The following is a 20,018-nucleotide window of genomic DNA, read 5'->3' as shown; positions in this document are numbered from 1 at the left end:
TTTGTACTCAGTTTAATATTGTTTAATATTGTTTTGTACTTTTTGGAATATAAGCTCTGTGAGGGCATGACCCTTCATTGTTTCAAAAAATTGATTACACACGTGAGAAGAGTACCTAGCACATAGTATGTGATCAATTAATATTGTCAACTGAATGAAGAAAGAGATCATATTGGCTATTAGTTTTAATTTCTCAATGAGATGTTTATCTCAAATTTTACCTAATTCACATAGGTTATTTTCTATGTACTCAATAAATGCCTATTAACAATTATACTGTGTACCAAGCACATGTTTTCAATAATTCTGTTTTTGTATTATTTCTATACTTGTATTCTACTGTATTTTTCCCCCTTTTCCAATACAAGAGCCAACATAGTGTAGGAATAACTAGCACATGTTCGTGCAGCTGGAGTGGCAAGTGTGGAATTTGAATCCCAGCTTTACCACTTAATAGTTATGTGACCTTAGGTAAGTTACATACTTTTTTTTCCTGCTTCAGATTCCCTAATATTAAAGTAGAATAATAATCTTAATTCATATCATTTTTGATTATTAAATAAGTCAAAACCTGCCATGCATGAAAAAACAGTATGTATCTTATAGTAGATACTCAATGTATGTTAGCTATCATTGTCATTTGTGAACATTATGTTTCAATGAAACTATTTATTCCTATATATTAATTTCCAATGCTTTTGCAATATTTATTTTATTTCTTCTTCTTTAAGTTTTATCCTATAAGTTTTCCAATTTTGCATCATCCATGATCTCCTCTTTATAATTTTACAACCTTGAAAAATTACTTAAGATCTTTAAAATCTAATTCTCCATCAATAAAATAGGGATAATAAGAGTACTTGCTACAGTATTTACTAAAGTGTTCAGTACTAAGATAAAGAATTTAATATATCTAGCACATACATAGTGTTTAATACATTTTTGCTATTATACTTACCATTGTTTGTTTTTAATGATATCGCCATTTGATAAAAATGGACCCTACGTATATAGATAAAAAGACATTAATACCCCTTCATGTGCTAGAACTAATGTTTTATTTAGCATTTACTTCACTCTCAGGTATCAAAATTCTCTCCCAAAATAATCTACAGTAAATCTCCAAATGATGTTCTCTTAACAATACTCTTCAACGTCTTTCTTTCTTTTGGCATTCCTTCTGTGTATTGCCTTACATTTATCTAAATTAAATCTCATCCTGTATTGCTGCTTTCCCAGTTCTCACTTTTCATCATGCTGAAACTTTTTCCACCTTCACTGAGTTTGCAGTTTATTTTGAAAATATATCTGCAGCTGTGATAAATGCATATTCTTCTTTCTGTTGATCAAAAGTGATGATAGAGCTCCATCTGAAATCCAACTTGACTCTTTTAATTGTAATATTCTTTTTCTATATTTTCAGTAATGTATTTGTGTAGGTTCTATTATCAACAGCAGCAGTAATGCTGAAAACAAAACTTGAAAGAATGTAGGCCTTAAAAACCAAAAAGATTATTTCACTCTTCTTTTGTCTCATTTCTCTAAGCAAAAATGTCAAAAAATTTTTGACACTATTCTGTTTTTCCTGATGAGGGAAAAAGCACACCTTTAATTAATTTAATTGTTTTCTGTAAGTGTGGGCTCTGCGAGCTTGATCACTGGGGTTTATTTCCAAGTGTGGGGGCTGTATATATACACATACACACATATGTGTTTGTACATTTATATATTATATAGTAAGTATCATATATGCTACATAAAAATATATCATAGAATATACATATTTACATGTATAATATATTATTGCATTCATCACAGATATTTATATTTACCAACTTGCTTATGAAAAATGATGTTGTGGTTTATTATTTTTTCATCATTCCATTGCAGTCTTCTTTTGAGGGGTTAATATTTTTAATTAATTCATATGTTTTAATTGACAAATAAAATATATATATCTATGGTGTGTGGCATAATATTTAGACTATGTATACATTGTGGAATGGCAAAATGAAGCTAATAGATATATGCATTAATTCACATTATTTGTGGTGAGACTGGGGAGGTGTTAGTCAAAAAAACACAATTTTAGTTAGACAGCAAAATAAGTTTGAAAGATCTATTTATTTTATAACATAATTGTAGTTAATAACAATATATTATATACTTGAAAATTCCTAAAGAGTACATTTTAATTGCAGTCTTCTTAGTGTTGAGAAAACTAAAGTGCAAACTGTAATGTCAGCTCTTTAGAGAAGGGGAACACTCTTTCGGTTCTCACAGAGAAGCAACATGGGCCAGAGTTTAGTACTGATATCCTTGAAACTTTGTAGCTAATATTTTTTTTGTGCTGTGATTTTCCAATACTACTAATACAATCATGAAGAGAAGGAATAAGATTTCCAAATGTGTGATACACACAAACAGCTAGACACTCAATACTGGTTAATTAAATTATGGCCATTAAAAAGGAATAAAAACAGCATATTATAAAGTGGTACCTATTGATTTCAATCTTAGATTATGCATTTTTCCCTGAGATGCCATGCTTTATTTATTCTTGTTTTGTTTTACTCTTCTAACTTCTCTCTGTTTGTTTCTATCTGCCTCTCTCTGACTCATTCCCTCTCTCTCTCTCGGGCTCTCTTTCTGTCTCATTGTATTCTTTCTTTATTTGGAAATATATGCAAATTAAATGCTATAAATGACCAAACATTTCTCAAAAAAAAATTCTGTAGTTTCAAAAGAGCATTTTGTAATTTTATGATCAAAATGCAGTGTCAGTTACATATAAATTCCCTAAATTGGGGTCAATCATTTATTTTAATTTAAGAGATGTTTTAATATTTATAAAATTGCATTGCACATGAAGAAAGGGGAATTGTACATATAGATTCATTCAGTAAAAATATATTGTTATTTTTAACAGTTTATTTTAAATGTGTTTTAAAATATGGCTAACTTAATATAGTCTAAATATTAAAAAGTATTTTAAATGTCTAATGTTGAAATTCATATGTGGAATAAAAGGTGAATGAATTGATGTATGGTTATTGATATTCTTGGAAAACCTGAAAATAATCTTAAAAACTACATTGATCTCAAGGAAAGCAATTATTTTTGTATATTACTCTGTGTGTGTGTGTGTGTGTGTGTGTGTGTGTGTGTGTATGTATTTTCCAAATAGTGAAGTGAATAATTGTAAGTTTGTTTTTTTAGGAATCTTTAATTTATTTATTTTGTTATTTTTTAAAAATTTATTATACTTTAAGTTCTGGGATACATATGCAGAACGTGCAGGTTTGTTAACATAGGTATACACGTGTCATGTTAGTTTGCTGCACCCATCAACCCATCATCCACATTAGGTATTTCTCCTAATGCTATCCCTCCCCTAGTCCCTCACCTCTGGACAGGCCCCGGTGTGTGATGTTCCCCTCCCTGTGTCCATGTGTTCTCATTGTTCAACTCCCACTTATGAGTGAGAACATGTGGTGTTTGATTTTCTGTTCTTTTGTCAGTTTGCTGAGAATGATGGCTTCTGGCTTCATCCATGTCCCTGCAAAGAACATAAACTCATCCTTTTTTATGACTGCATAGTATTTCATGGTGTATATGTGCCACATTTTCTCTATCCAGTCTATCATTGATGGGCATTTAAGTTTGTTTTAAGCAAATAAGTTATCATACCATAAGACTGGAATTACTTGGATTGGTAATGTTCAGTAGTTTAATCATATTCATAACTTTCGTTTGTGGAATGCCTACTAAACATTTTATGTTAATTAATCAAGGTTTCTATGATACAGCTATTACCATTACCTTTACTTTCCAGATGATGAAACTAACATTCTGTAGCTAGCAAGTGACAGAATTCAAATTCAGAATTATACCAGAAGCCAGCTTGCACTTATCTGATGTGATTCGTTTCCTACAATTGTATCATACAAATTAGTTTATATTGGGTAATATGCCACATTGCAAGGTAATATCTCATTTATAATAATAATTCATGCAGTTAAAATCTAGTACATCTTTTGTAATATTTCTTTTTCTACAAAAATATGACTTTTATTATCCATATAAGATATACATTAACAATTTTTAGAAAATTTCTATCAGATAGCGTCTCATTAGCATAAATTATATTATGGTTCCAGGTTTAAGTAAAAAAAAAAATTTCCTTTAAAGCACATTACAGAAGTACGTCTTAGTAATTTATTAAAATCTAATTATAAAGCATGCCTTCAGGAGAAAAATATAGTTTCTTGTCTAACTAGAATTTTAAAATTTGAACTCCTGAGGAAATTAATGCATCCAAATTTATGCTTTCATGATAATACAGTAATTCTCTGTTTTTTAAAATTACTAAATGAGAATTTTGATAAATAAAAAATGAATTATATAAAGATAATTTCTCTGAACTCAGTAGGTTCTCAGGTTGTTATATTAACAAAATGGTGAACTTAATATCTGAGTTATATAATATTAAATTGATAATTAAGCAATTTTAGATAAATATTGTGTTATGTGTGTTCATTTGTATTATGATTTTGAAAATAAATAGAATATAAGCTGATATGCATTTATTAGTAGAAAATATGATGTTACAGTTTTTATAGCCCAAATTCAAAGATAAAATAACAAATGTATTTATCATTTTTATAGAAAGAATAACACTAGTGAAATATGTTGTCACATAGTTTTGTGTGACATTTCTTAATGAGAGTAAGTAGTTAAATAATCACTGATCAATTGTTACGTTTTTTAGTTTTTATTGAAGTGATTCAAAGGATTCCTATTAGAGTCATAGCTATCTGGTGAATTGAAATGCTTATAAACTATTCTGCTTTATCTATATTCTTGTTTTTTGCCTTTATGTCTATTGGTATGGTATTAGTTTTGTAACTGATATCTCAACTGAGTCAATTCAGATTATAAAGCCAATCTCAGATACTGATCCATAAGACCTCTTTGTGGAAGAGAGGGTCTCCATCCCCAGTGGAGCCCCCGAAGTGTGGCAACACTGCACAGGAAAGCCCAGGAGAGTTCTCCCGGGGACAGAATTTAGATGCAACTCTCTGCTAAGCAGAGTAGGGTATGTCTTGACTGAAAAGCATCTTCTTCATTTCTCTTTGTGCCTACTGCACATTGACAGCCTTTGTTACATTTTTCCTGATAAAATGTTAAGTTACAGACCTTAACTCCTAGCATGGTCACTATGTACCTCTTAAATGTGCAATGTCCCAATCAAACAAGCCCGTGAGGGAGACACTTTGCAGTGTGACATAGCCATATGACTGCAGCGTCATGCCTCAGTGGGACTGGAGAACATCCAAAATACGTTGATATACTATGCAGTTCTGATTGTTGAGTCTTGGAGTGTTTTTCTTCTTTCTGCCAAGAAGGGATGTAAATATAAAAGTGATGCAGACAATGTATTATTTTTAGTATGTTTCACATCAAAGACCAGGGCAGCAATGAGGAAAAGAAACCAATGGGTGATGTGATTCTCCACAAGACATTTTTCCGTCTTTTATTGTGTACATAACTTGCACTGAATCTGCTGTATCAAATCTTCCCTTTTTTTCCCCCCTCATTTCTATTCTTTCCCACTTAGGCTTTCTTGGCAAATATTTTCTTTTAATTACAATGTAAATTCTTTAAAACATTAAATTTTAGCTTCTTACACATATATGTATATATATTTGTGCTTTTAATATGTTTATATATCTGTATATCTGTGCTTTTAAAGCTTCTTACTAAAATACGTTTTTAAGTATATTATCAAAATATGTTTTTAAAAACACTTCTATTAATAGTGAAAATCTATATTGTTTTTATTTTGCAGTAACCCTTCTGTTTCCTTTAACGGTATGCTGAATAGTACCTAGCCCAAATAAAGTCACTCTTATTAACAATTTTATATGTAATAAAGTGTTTGATTATGTCTTAAAATGGCCTTAATTTTAAATGAGACAGATTACAAAGTTTTGAATGCTTTTTTATTGACATTTTTTGAATTTATATTGAAATATCCTGTTAATTCTACATGCACTGTAACATTTAAAACAAATTTTAAGCATTTGTATTACTAATAATTTAATATGAATATAAAAATATATCCTTAAAAATAATCATTTAAAAATGTAAACAAATTCTGTCTGGTAAAATAAATTATGTGCTTCATATCACAAAATTAATAATAAACTCAGGCTTAAATATAAAAACAGTGACATTTGACACTAGAACTATACTTTGTTAACATTTATTTATTACAAAAAGAAATTAATATAGTGTCAGATGCTAGAATGGATCTGCATGTGAGTTGTACTCATTCTTTTGTCTACTTAACCGAAAATAACTGTTTGATTTGTTTTTCACAAGATGCTATAATTAGTTTAGATTTTTGTTACTCAAGGATTACTGAAATCATTTTGGATTTGTCTCAGTAGCTTATTTAAGGAAGAAATGTATTTAATTTTTCTAATAAATACAGTTCATAAAATTACTTCAAATGAGCAGGATATATTACCATAGTAAAATATTTACAAAACTGAGTAACTTACTACAACTATTGAATTAACATAAAAGTTTGAAAACTTTTACATGTAAAAAAATACCACAAAATGTCGATGCCCAAATTTATTGTACTGAACTCCTCTTCTAAATAATCAAATGTCCCATAGAAAATCTGAAATAGGTACAGGCGGAATCATGTGCATTATAATTTATATAAATATATTTTCAATCCCTGTAATTTAAATCCAGTACATTATTTTTAGCAATAAACGTACAGAGCATTTTTCCCACTGAGTTAACTGTATAATTGTTCACATGTCTTCTTTGTTTTAATGATAAAGATAAATTGCCCAAAACCTGAGTTCTCAGGCATTTGTATAGCATTTAATTTCATGGAAATCTTCCAATTGTACTGTACTGCATAGGACATTTAAAGACCTGCAGTTTCAAGGCAGTGATATTTTTTAAAAATTATGTCTAGATGATGGTAAGAGAAGTACATATTTAGAGTAATTAAAAGTCTATTCATTTGTAGAAAAGATGTATTCCTGGCTTTATAAGTGATATGAAATGATCACTGTATGGCAACAGTTGTAGGCTTAAGAAATGTTCAGTTTCTAATTTAAAAAATTACTTAAAATCAATCAACACCTTACTTTTTTTTTTTAGATTTTTGGGTTTTTTTTTTAATTTCTTAGATAAAATCGAGAGAAAATTTTATGTTTATGGCTTTTTACTTTGGGACAGGTGAAAATAAAGAGAGGATAATTTGTATTTTTCTTCAATTCTATATATCTCTAGAATTATAAACCATAAGTAAATGTTACTGGTCGTCTCATTAATACTTTGTAAACTCTCTCTTAAGCATGAATGAAATGAATGTTGGAGAAATGCAAAATTTGGCCATTCTTCCTACAAAAAAACAAAAGCAAAAAGCTCATTTCTAATTGTGTTTGTTAATTGGCACTTAATGAAGTTAGGCTCCTGTGCTCTCACACAGACTGAGATGGGGCGTTGTCTTCCTTGTTGACTCTCAGCACTTTGAGAAAGATATTCTTGGGTCGTAAACTGTCAAGAGCCTGGGTGAAGATTTATATGTTAAAGGGGCACAGAAAGTATTTATAATTGCAAACTTTGTAAACTAAATACTCTGGGAGGTCAGAGGAGCAAACCTGTCTGAAGTTGAGTCAGGCAGAGGGAAATACTTAGGAAGTCTTGGTCAGATCTAGGTCCCTCTGATTTCTTGGAGAGAAAGTCGTGGCAAAGAGTTGACAATAATTACTTGGTAGGTTTCCTTCTCAAAAGCATTTCTGTGTAAGCAGTTTACTGGTTAAAGATACGTTTGAATTAAAATGTTCCCTATTAAAATGTAAATACTCTCTTGGAGAATCAAACTTGTTCACAGATTAGTACTGTGAATGATTCACATGGGATAATCAGATTGCTTTCCTTCTGGCTGAGAATGTGCCCTGGGAATTCGTATTTTGATCAGATGTTAAGAAGAGAGAAGGAATGATAGTTCTTCTACATGCCAGACTTAGGAAGTCAGACCTGGTAGGATGCTACTGTCACGGACTAGAAATTCCATTTGGACAAGACAAACGGGACTTACTTTCATGTTGTTTTGGATTCTGGGTATAGCAACTGTTACAGTTGTAGAAATTCATCCTGTGTCATTATTTGCAGAAGGCTCAAAGATTTTTTTTTTAAGTGGTGGAATAGTTTATGAACTCACTCATATCTAAATGAGAGCAATTTTCATGCACTCTCTAATTATCTTAGGTTTAATGTTCTGAACCAAGAGAATGAGCAGAAATAAACAGATCATATTTTTAAAACTTACAGGTGTCTAAGGAACGTAAAAGCAGCAAAGTAATGTTTCAATGAATAGGCAACTTTTCGTAAAAACTCGGAGAGTAAATATTTTAGGCTTTGCATACCGTAGGTCTTAGCGGCAACTGCTCAGCTCCGCATATATAGAGCTGAACGCAGTCATAGACAGCAACAGAGGCAATAACAGTAAGAAACGGGTATGGCTGTGTTCCAACACAACTTTATTTTCAAAAACAGGTGGCAGAACAGATTTGGTCCAGGGGCATAGTTTGCCAAGCCTAGGTCCATGGGAACATTTGCTGATGTAAAGAAGGTTCTAATATACTTAACTCTTCTGCAATCTACCTGAGTTAGTGCTCTAGTTGCACACGTGTGGTGATATGCACAATGTAAAAAAAGGAGCTAAGAATTTGTCAATAAACTTGAAAGTGACAAGAAAAGAAAGGCTCTCTAGACAGAAATGTCTTTAGAGTTGAAAAGGGCAATTCATTAGCTGATTAGAGCTGGACTGCCTTGAGAATAGCCAACTCTCTTTTTTGTAATTTTCTGTTCATCAATGTTGTGAAGCTTTTGACCTGTGCATTAGAAAGAAGATTCCCAGGCTCACAGCTGACATTCCTTACTAAACCTGATGCTTTTCCCATTGTAAATGAATAAATTGATATTCCAGAATAAACAAATATCCTGTGATTTTGATTAGCTGAGTTAATCCCCTGTAGCCTAATTAATTCTGGATGAATTGTTAAATTTGTTTCTAGATTTGCATAGCTAAGGCCCAGTCTTTGGACCCTGTGAAGAATTGCCAAAATGAACAGCCAGTGTTCAATTCCCCGTATTTTACATCTGTTTGCTGCAGACTCCTAAAGGGACACTCACTGTAAAACTTCATAGTGAAGGCAAATTCTCTGGATCCTAGTTTCAGTTTTATCAGTAGTAGCAGTTTGTTATTAGGCAAATAGCAATCTCTTTTAGCTGAATTGTTTTAATTAGGCAAACAATATTAAAGTCTTTTTTAGTCTATAAGGCCCAAATTCTATTACACCACATGGAGGGATTAGTTCATTAATTTAGCTCTGACTGACTGTAATCTAAAACATAGTGAAAAATGTTCAGTTTATTAAAGACAGAGCAAATAATGTGTCATTTGATTGACTCCAACATTAATGTCCTGGGGTTTCCTTGAGGTAAGTTGAAGAAATGCACACAGGTTAATATTCTTCTCTTATATCTGTAATAGCTTTTCAACATGGCACTGAACACATTTGTTAACATATAGGAAATGGGTATTGATTAACTGATTGCTTTATCCTGACTGACAAATGAAAATTCGCTGTGAACTCTTCTGATTAGATACCTTCCTTCATATGTATATGCAATTTCTCTTCCCAATCTACCACACTGAATTTCATTAGTAAGTGAAAATACCAAAACTTAAAAAATATATTAAAGATGGTAAGTTAATTCTGCATTTCATGCATTCAGTATTTCACAAATTTAGAATATAATGTCTTTTTTTCAAATCAAACATAGTATTTACACCAATAAATCATACAGGAAAAAATACCTGACGTTTTTTAACATTTAGTTGATATTTTTGTAAGTAAAAGAGTGCTCATCATTATGTTTGATGTCTTTTTTTCTTGTGTACATATATTTAAATACAACCTTAAGGACACTTAATTTCTATGTAATAATATAACCAAAGTATAAACACCTTATGATCTATCTTACCTAAGGTTTATAAATGGTCTTGGTTTTCCTCTTGTTATTAATTAGCATCTATGAAAAATAAACCAATATTATTTTTTGAATGTAAAATATGGTCATCACCAAACCTGAGGTCATTTAGTTTTCTCCAGTTATCATCTAGGATTTTTATAGTTTTTTGTTTTATATTTAAGTCTGTGATGTACTTTTAGTTAGTTTCTCTGAATGTGTAGGGCTTTTGTCTAGTGTCATTTTTTTTTAAATGTGAATGTCCATTTGTTTCAGGACAATTTGTTTAAAATTTTACTTTTCTACCTTGCATTGTCATTTCTCTTTGTCAGAGATCAGTTCACTATATTTATTTGGTTCTATTTCTGGCCTCTCTATTCTGCCCCATTGATCTATTTGTCTATTATTTCACCAGTGCCACACTGTCTTGATTATTGTAGCTTTGTAGCAACTCTTGATGTCAGGTAGTATCAGTCTTCTAATACTGTTTTTCTCCTTCAACATTGGTTCATCTTGATCTTTTGCCTCTCTAGACACCTCAGGATTCGTTTGTTGATATCCACAAAATGACTTGCTGGAATTTTGACTGGGATTGCATTAAATTTATAGATGAAGTGGAGAAAAACTGATATCTTGATAATACTGAGTTTTTGTTTTTGTGAGCCTGGATTATCTCTTTATTTATTTATTTTTTCTTTTTCTTTTCTTTTCTTTTTTTTTTTTTTTTTTTTTTTTTTTTTGAGACAGAGTCTCGCTCTGTCACCCAGGCTGGAGGGCCGTGGCGCAATCTCAGTTCACTGCAACCTCTGCCTCGTGGATTCAAGCAATTCTTCTGCCTCGGCCTCCTGAGCAGGTGGGATTATAGGTACACACCACCACACTCGGCTAATTTTTGTATTTTTAGTAGAGACCGGGTTTCACCATGTTGACCAGGCTGGTCTTGAACTCCTGACCTCAGGTGATCCACCCACCTCAGCCTCCCAAAGTGCTGGGATTACAGGCGTGAGCCACCGCACCCAGCCTCTTTATTTACTTCTTTAATAAATTCATCCAAGTTTTAAAATTTTTTATATAAATCTTGCACGTTTTGTTTTCCTCTTATCTTGTTGATGTGATGAGTACATTTAATTGATTTTTAAATGTTGACTCATTCTTGCATACCTGAGACAAACACCAACGTGTCATAGTGTATAATCATTTTCATATGTTGTTGGAGTCTATTAGCTAATATTTTGTTGAGAATTTTTGCATCTATGCCTAGAAGAGATATTTTTATGCAGCTTTCTTTTCTTGTAATGCTATTGTCTGGTTTTGGCATTAGGGTAATAATGGTCTCAGAGAATGAGTTAGAAAGTATTTCTTCTGCTATCTTGTGAAAGAGATTGTAGGGGATTGATACAATTTCTCCCTTAAATGTTTGGTAGAATTCATCAGTGAATCCATCTGGGCCTGATAGTTTCTGTTGGGAAGGTGATTAATAAGTAATGTGATTTCTTTCATAAGTATAAACCTATTCAGATTGCCTGTTTCTACTTAAATGAGTTTTAGCAGATTGTGACTTACAAAGAATTGGTCCATTTAACCTAGGTTATCAAATTTGTGGGCACAGAATTTTTTGTGTAACTTTTATTATCCTTTAAATGTCTATGGGATCTGTAATAATACTGTATTTTATTTCTGATATTGGTAATTTTGCCTAGTGTCTTTCTTCTGAGTTACTCTGGTTTGAGGCTTATTGGTTTTATCTTTCAGATAACCAACTTTTGTTTTCATTGATTTTCTGTATTGATTTTTTGTTTTCAATTTTATTTTTTTCATGTTCTAATTTTCATTCTTTCTTTTACCCTGCATACTTTGGATTTAATTTGCTCTTTTTATTTAATTTCCTAAAGTGAAAGCTTAGATGATTGATTTCCAATCTTTCATCTTTGTTAATATATGTATTCAATGCCTGAATCTTTTTAAAATGATTGTTTTCTCCCTTCTCACCTATTAAATGAAGGACTTGAAGTCCTTCCATCTTTGCATTTTTCATCTCTAATGTGTTGAGAATGTTCCCATTCATGATCACAAGATGGCTAATAAAGCTTTAATTATCTCTTCCTCACATGAGATAAATAAACAGGTAGAAAAATAAAAATAAAAATCAGAATCAGTATGTACTTCACAGGGCAGTTGGGAAAGTTAAATGAATCAAATACTTTGAAAAATGCTTAGCAAATGATATGTATTCAGTTAATACTCACAATTATTTTCTTTTACCTATGTCCTACAAGGAGTAACTCACTTGTAATGAGATTTTAAACTTAATATAACAAATCTTGCAATGTCAATACCTTACTATTCCAACATTATAATGTTACCTACAATGTACTTAGAATGTACTTAGAATGTTAAAGTCATTCTGTTATCTGCATCCTTGAATTTTTCAAAGTCATAAAGTTAATATTAACTTGACTACTTTGAGTGGCCACCCAATTCTTTCTGTTAGTACAGTTTTTGTTAGGTCAGGCTTCACATGGAAACTATTCTGCATAAAAAAGAATTGTTTTCCAAGTTGTGTGTGTCACACATATCACTGAATAAATAGACTCAACCTTTATTATTTTAGTTTAAAATTTAACTTTATATAATTCATTTGAAAGATAGAAATTAAATGAAAGTTAACAGAACCCTTGAAAGATAATTGTACATTTATAAGACCACTAAAAGAATGTCAAAGTCATGAATTAAAAAATAAAATGAGATTCACTATTGTTAATATGTAAAACTGCTTGAATTAATATAAAAATATAGTTTTGTCTGTAGTATTGTACTGTCTTTAGTATAGAAAAAGAATATAATGAGAATAAAAAACAAAATTTCAATTCTGCACAAGAATTTTTTCTGCGTTGTTTTACAGAAATACTTTCATTGAAAAGTCTTTTACTCATATATTTCTATAACTTCTCAATCTCACTAACAGCATAGGAAGAAACTACCATTTTGCCCTAGTAGCTAAATGCTTTTATTTGTATTTGTGATTATAAGTTCTCCTAATTACTTTCAGAACTTTTGGCAGAAATAATTATATTCTCAATTTTATATTCAGAACTTTTCTTTCTACTGGCCCCTTTTCCTCAGAATAAACTCCAGATTATTTTATCCTATTTGTTATCATACTGTTCTCTCCCCATATAGGGGTCTTCTCTTTTCTTCTCTGTCCTGTATATTAAAGGTGTCTTAAAAAATTATGTGTTCTTACTTCTGTTATCGCTTTATAACAGCTAAACTCTCCGCCTTTTCTATGTCATAACTCTAAGCTTCTACAAGGGATATGGCTAACTTGGTCCTTGGAAATGGGTTGACCAGAAAAGTTTGCTAGATGAGGCTTCCTTTACTAATGGAGCAAGTTTATGTATACATTTACACTCTTGTTCATGTTATATAAGAATTTATGTTGCTTTGTATTTTTCTCAACAGTTATTCTCATTAGACTTTTAAATTCAAGCCAATCTGAAGGGTTTTGGCTTAAATTTTCATTTTCCTAATTGCATAGATAGTTCAGCAATTTTCAGATTTTTCTTAGCCATATAGACTAATTCATAAAGCACTTTTTCACGTCTTTTATTGATTTCTTGATTGTTTTGTTAATGAGTTGTTTAAATTTTTCTTAGTGATGTGTAGAATAATTTATTTGAAATATAGATTTTTGTCAGTTTTGTGGGTGGCAATTATCTGCCGCTTGGTGACTTGTGTTTTTGGTCTTTTAACAATATCTTTTCAGGAATAGATATTTTAAATTTTAATGTTGTCAAAGTTATAAGTCACTTTCTTTATGGAGAATTCATTTGTGTCTTGTTAACAACATCTTTCTCTACCCAATGTTATGGAAATATTATTTTATATTATCTGGCTTTCTTGAACTATCAAAGTTTACTGTTAAACTTTAACATTCATATTTAAATGCTTTTTCTTCTTCTTCTTCCTCATCTTCTTTTTTATTTTTTTGCTGTCCACTCCTTGCATCTGTGAGTGTTCATCTAGAATCATTTTTCTTCTGTCTGAAGAACATTTTTAGAATTTACTTCAAGGCAAGTTTCCTAGGCATGCATGTTCATTCTTCTGTTTTTTGTAAATATGTTAATTTTATTATAATATTTGTGTATTTCTATAAAATTCTAAGATCAGTTTTTATTTTGTTGCATAATTTCCAATATATCATCTTACTGCTTTCTTGTTTCTACTTTTGCTGATGAAATCAGTTATGTGTCTAACTCTCCTTACCATATAGGCAGGCTGTATCTTTTAATTTGCAAAATTTTAAGATTTCTCTCTGGGCCGGGCGCGGTGGCTCACGCCTGTAATCCCAGCACTTTGGGAGGCCGAGGCGGGGAGATCACGAGGTCAGGAGATCGAGACCATCCTGGCTAACACGGTGAAACCCCATCTCTACTAAAAATACAAAAAATTAGCCAGGCGAGGTAGCGGGCGCCTGTAGTCTGGGGAGGCTGAGGGAGGAGAATGGCGTGAACCTGGGAGGCGGAGCTTGCAGTGAGCTGAGATCGTGCCACTGTACTCCAGCCTGGGTGAAGGAGTGAGACTCTGTCTCAAAATAAAACAACAAAAAAAAGATTTCTCTCTGTCTTTGATATTCTTTTTTAAAACAAACAAACAAAAAAACTTTTACTTTAGGTTCAGGGGTATATGTGCAGGTTTGTTACATTGGTAAATTGAGTGTTCCTAATTTTCTTTAATTTCATTGTTAAGTGACTGACATGGTTTAGCTGTGTCTGCACCCAAATCTCAACTTTAATTGCATCTCCCAGAATTCCCGTGTGTTGTGGGAGGGACCCAGGGGGAGGTAATTGAATCATGGGGGCCGGTCTTTCCCGTGTTATTCTCGTGATAGTGAATAAGTCTCATGAGATCTGATGGGTTTGTCTGGGGTTTCCGCTTTTGCTTCTTCCTCATTTTCTCTTGCGCTGCCATGTAAGAACTGCCTTTCACCTCCCACAATGATTCTGAGGCCTCCCCAGACATGTGGAATTGTAAGTCCAGTTAAATTTCTTTTTATTCCCAGTCTCAGTTACATCTTTATCAGCAGCATGAAAACTAACTAATACAGTAAATTGGTACCAGTAGAATGGGGCATTGCTGAAAAGATACCTGAAAATGTGGAAGTGACTGGCACTGGGTATCAGGCAGAGTTTAGAACAGTTTGGAGGGCTCAGACAAAGACAGAAAAATGTGAGAAAGTTTGGAACCTCCTAGAGACTTATTGAATGGCTTTGACAAAAATGCTGATGGTGATATGAACAATAACGTCCAGGCTGAGGTGGTCTCAGATGGAGATGAGGAACTTGTTGGGAACTGGAAAAAAGGTGACTCTTGTTATGTTTTAGCAAAGAGACTGGCAGCATTTTGACCCTGCCCTAGAGATTTGTGAAACTTTGAACTTGGGAGAGATGATTTAGAAAATCTGGCAGAAGAAATTTCTAAGCAGCAAAACATTCAAAAGGTGATTTGGGTGCTATTAAAATATTCCATTTTAAAAGGGAAACAGAGCATACAATTTGGAAAATTTGCAGCCTGACTATGCGATAGAAAAGAAAAATCCATTTTCTGGGGAGAAATTCAAGCCAGCTGCAGAAATTTGCATAAGTAGCAGGGAGCATAATGTTTTTCCCGAAGACAATTGGGAAAATGTCTTCAGGCCATGTCAGAGACCTTCACCGCAGCCCCTCCCATCACAGGGCCAGAGGCCCAGGAGGAACAAGTGGTTTCCTGCGCCAGGCCCTGGGACTCTGTGCTTTGAGCAGCCTAGGGACTTGATGCCCTGTGTCTCACCGGCTCCAGCTGTGGCTGAAAGGGGCCAATGTACAGCTTGGGCTGTGGATTCAGGGAGAGGAAGCCACAAGCCTTGGCAGTTTCCACGTGGTATTGAGCCCATGGGTGCACAGAAGTCAGGAATTGGGATTGGGGAAACTCTGCCTAGATTTTAAAGGCTGTGTGGAAATGCCTGGATGCCCAGGCATAAGTTTGCTGCAGGGGCAGGGCCCTCATGGAGAACTTCTGCTAGGGCACTGTGGAAGGGAAATGTGGGGTTGGAGCCCCCACACAGAGTCCCTACTGGGCCGCTGCCTAGTGGAGCTGTAGGAAGAGGGTCACTGTTCTCCAGACCTCAGAGTGGTAGCTCCACTGACAGCTTGCAACATGCACCTAGAAAAGCCACAGACATTCAATACCAGCCTGTGAAAGCAGCTGGGAGGGAGGCTGTACCCTGCAATGCCACAGGGGCTGAGCTGACCAAGACCATGGGAACCCACTTCTTGCATCAGATAACCTGGAAGTGAGACCTGGAGTCAAAGGAGATCATTTTGGAGCTTTAAAATGTGACTGCCCCCCTGGATTTTGGACTTGTATGGGCCATGTAACCCCTTTGTTTTGGCCAATATCTCCCTTTTGGAATGGCTCCATTTACCCAATACCTGCATCCACATTGTATCTAGAAAGTAACTAGCTTGTTTTGATTTTAAAGGCTCATAGGAGAAAGGGACTTGCCTTGTCTCAGATGAGACTTTGGACTGTGGACTTTTGGGTTAATACTGAAATAAGACTTTGGGGGACTGTTGGGAAGGCATGATTGGTTTTGAAATGCGAGGACATGAGATTTGGAGAGTCCAGAGGAGGAATGATATGATTTGGCTGTGTCCCTACCCAAATCTCATCTTGAATTCTATCTCCCAGAATTCTCATGTGTTGTAGGAGGGACCCAGGGGAAGGTAACTGAGTCATGGGGGCCGGTCTTTCCTGTGTTATTCTCTTGATAGTGAGTAAGTCTCATGAGATCTGATGGGTTTATCAGGGGTGTCCCTTTGCTTCTTCCTTATTTTTCTCCTTCCGCTGCCATGTAAGAAGTGCCTTTCACCTCCTGCCGTGATTCTGCGGAGGTCTCCCCAGCCTCAGAATCTGTGGAACTGTAAGTCCAATTAAGCCTCTTTTTCTTTCCAGTCTCGCGTATGTCTTTATCATCAGCGTGAAAATGGACTAATACAGTGACTCAGTGTGAATTAGCCTAGTTTTATGTTCGCTTTGCTTGAAATTTGATGTGCTTCTTCAATCTATTGATTGGTGTCTTTTACATTTATGGAAACCTGTCAGCTGCTATTTGTTCAAATATTACTTCTCCTCCATTTTTTTCTGTTTTCTCATTCTGGGATTCAAAAGAACCCTGGTTTCATTAACCTTATCTGGTTTTGCTTTTTATTCAGTAAAGTTTCATTTAATCTGTTTTCTAGCTTACTATTTCCCTTTTTTGCTATGTCTAATCTGACCTTAAGTACATACATTTAATTATTAATTTCAGTTAGTATAGCTTTTACTTTTATAATTTCTACTTGATTTTTCACAAACTTGTAATGTTTATAGTTCTATTTTTTATGGTAAAAATTTCTAACCTGGAATTTTATTTTCATAAACATAATACATCTTACAATCTTATTGGATTATTTTTAGTGTTATGTGTTATTTCTGCTCTTTCTCATCATGCTGTCTTCTCTTTTGGTGGGCCATATCATAGTTATGGTTTTCTGGGTATTGTAAATACAAAATTGTTTATAACAAGGATTGGATGAATATAATGATATTAACTTACTCCAGAGAGATTTTGTTCAAGACATCTAGGTAACAGTGTGCTGCAGTCCATATATTCAGTTTCAGACCGTGGCACCTTAAAGTCTTAGCACAGAGATGGACACACTCCATTATTTTCCCTATCCCTTATGCCTGGAAAACAATAAGCCACATAAGAACATCTAAGTATTGCTGTTATTGCTGTTATCACTTCAAAATGAAAAAAATCCTCAACAGAATGTGCAATTCCAGGTGTAATCTCATCTCTGAGTTACAGTTCTCTTCAGAATATAGACTGGGCAGTTCCTCACTATTCTGATATTTCTGTAATGCTTTTAAGAATAAATGATTTGTATTTAGTTCATGCTGTTTATGTGTTTGTTTTCTGTGGTGTCACTTCTGTGAATGTATTAGTCCAATTTATCCAGTCCATTGTTACCAAAACAAAGTTTCTAGATCTTTTAAATTTTGTTTTAATTTTATAAGACCAATTATAATAAAAGCATATAATATTTAACAGGTAGACATTTAGTCTCGAAGATTCTAAGCATTTCATCATAATAAATTTACGAATATCTTGGCATGTCTAAATTATGTAAGCATTACCATTTATTTTGAAATCACCTATTTCCTGACAAAATATGCCATCAGAATTTCCTTGTTAGTTAAAAACCTTGTTATTAAGTAATTGTGGTTATCTTATATGAGAATAACTAATTTATTCCATTTACAGTTTCTAAGTGATTTTCTTTTTTTGATCTATTTCTGGCTTAATACTGTATTACTATCTGCATTTAGTTAGCAATTTCTTTACTGAAGTAGAGAGAGGTAAAATACTCATTATTAGGAAACATTACTGACAAAATTTATTCTAGGCTTCATTCCTATAATAGAAATTATAGGCATGATGAGGATAATAAGATTATGAGTCTAGTGTTTAAACAGATTTAATGAAATATTTAACATAAGTCTATAGTTAGAAACATCAAAGATGTCGATATTTAGAAAAGCAGAATCTTGGTTATGAAAAGCTTGCTCTTCTTATGATTTTAAAAGATATCTTTAGTCAAAGTTCCTAAAATCATCCTTTTTAAACTAATGTTTCACAAATATTCATAATATTTCTTTTTTTCTATATGTGTTAAAATCACATAATATGAGGTCATTGAGGAATTGCCATACTGTCTTCCACGATGGTTCAACTAATTTACACTCCCATTGACCCAGCAATCCCATTACAATATTAATTATCCTATTACAATACAATATTAATTATCCTATTACAAAGACACATGCACACGAATTAAAGTTCATTGCAGCACTATTCATAATAGCAAAGACATGGAATCAGCCTAAATCCCCATTAATGATACACTGGATAAACAAAATGTGGTACATATACACTATGGAATACTATGAAGCCATAAAAAAGAACAAGATCATGTTCTTTGCCAGGACATGGATGGAGCTGGAGACCATAATCCTTAACGAATTAATGCAGGAACAGAAGACCAAATACCACATATTCTCACTTCTAAGTGGGAGCTAAATGATGAGAACACATGGACACATAGATGGGAACAACACACACTGGAGCCTATTAGAGCATGGAGGGTGGGAGGAAGGAGAGGATCAGGAAAAATAACTAATGGGTACCAGGCTTAATACCTGGGTAATGAAATAATCTGTACAACAAATCCCCATGACACACACTGACCTATGTAACAAACCCATACATGTATCCCTGAACTTAAAATAAAACTTAAAAAATATGACATATTTTTACCCAAATTTATATTATTACTGGTAGGACCTAGTTGCTGTTGAAATCAATGCCTCATAAATACCCACTAATCACGCTGCAAGTTGTACTAAACTATACTTGTGTCTTTGGCTTCAGATTCTTCTAGCAGACACTTCAAACATTTCATTCCTTTAAAGCAAGCTCTTAGTTTTTCTCTAAGCCAAGTTGTAAAAATGAGAAAGCATAGAGAAGGATTCACAGTGTGAAAGTATTTTACTTGCCTCTTGACTTCCCTAAGTAATCAAAAACAAAAGCTGAATTAAAAAGGTAGTAATAGTCCTCATAATGTGAGATCAGAAAAAAATCATTAAAATTTTGCCTTAAATACTTGAGAGGGCTTCTAAGAGGAGGCAAAGTTTACAGATGAAAGAATTGCTGAAGTGTGTCAAAACACTCGGTACCATATGTTACACTTAGCCTATATGTTTTTACCTTTTGCTAGGGCACCAGGTGACTCTGGACACATGATACATGTTGAGGTCATTAGAGCAGAAAGGATGCAGAGGGGTATAAAATGATTGGTGCTATT

General features: G+C 33.2%; 1 protein-coding gene across 3 annotated transcripts in view; it reads left to right on the top strand.

Annotated features, from left to right (window-relative positions):
• Positions 1-20,018, top strand: part of FSTL5 (follistatin like 5) — an 816,338-nt gene that overhangs the window by 519,097 nt on the left and 277,223 nt on the right. The gene's annotated exons all lie outside the window — the stretch shown is intronic.

The sequence above is a fragment of the Pan troglodytes genome, chromosome 3 (assembly GCF_028858775.2).
Source record: "Pan troglodytes isolate AG18354 chromosome 3, NHGRI_mPanTro3-v2.0_pri, whole genome shotgun sequence".
In the NCBI taxonomy this organism is placed as follows: Eukaryota; Metazoa; Chordata; class Mammalia; order Primates; family Hominidae; genus Pan; species Pan troglodytes.
Note: the sequence above shows the minus strand (reverse complement) of the source record. Positions and strands in the feature narration are given on the sequence as shown.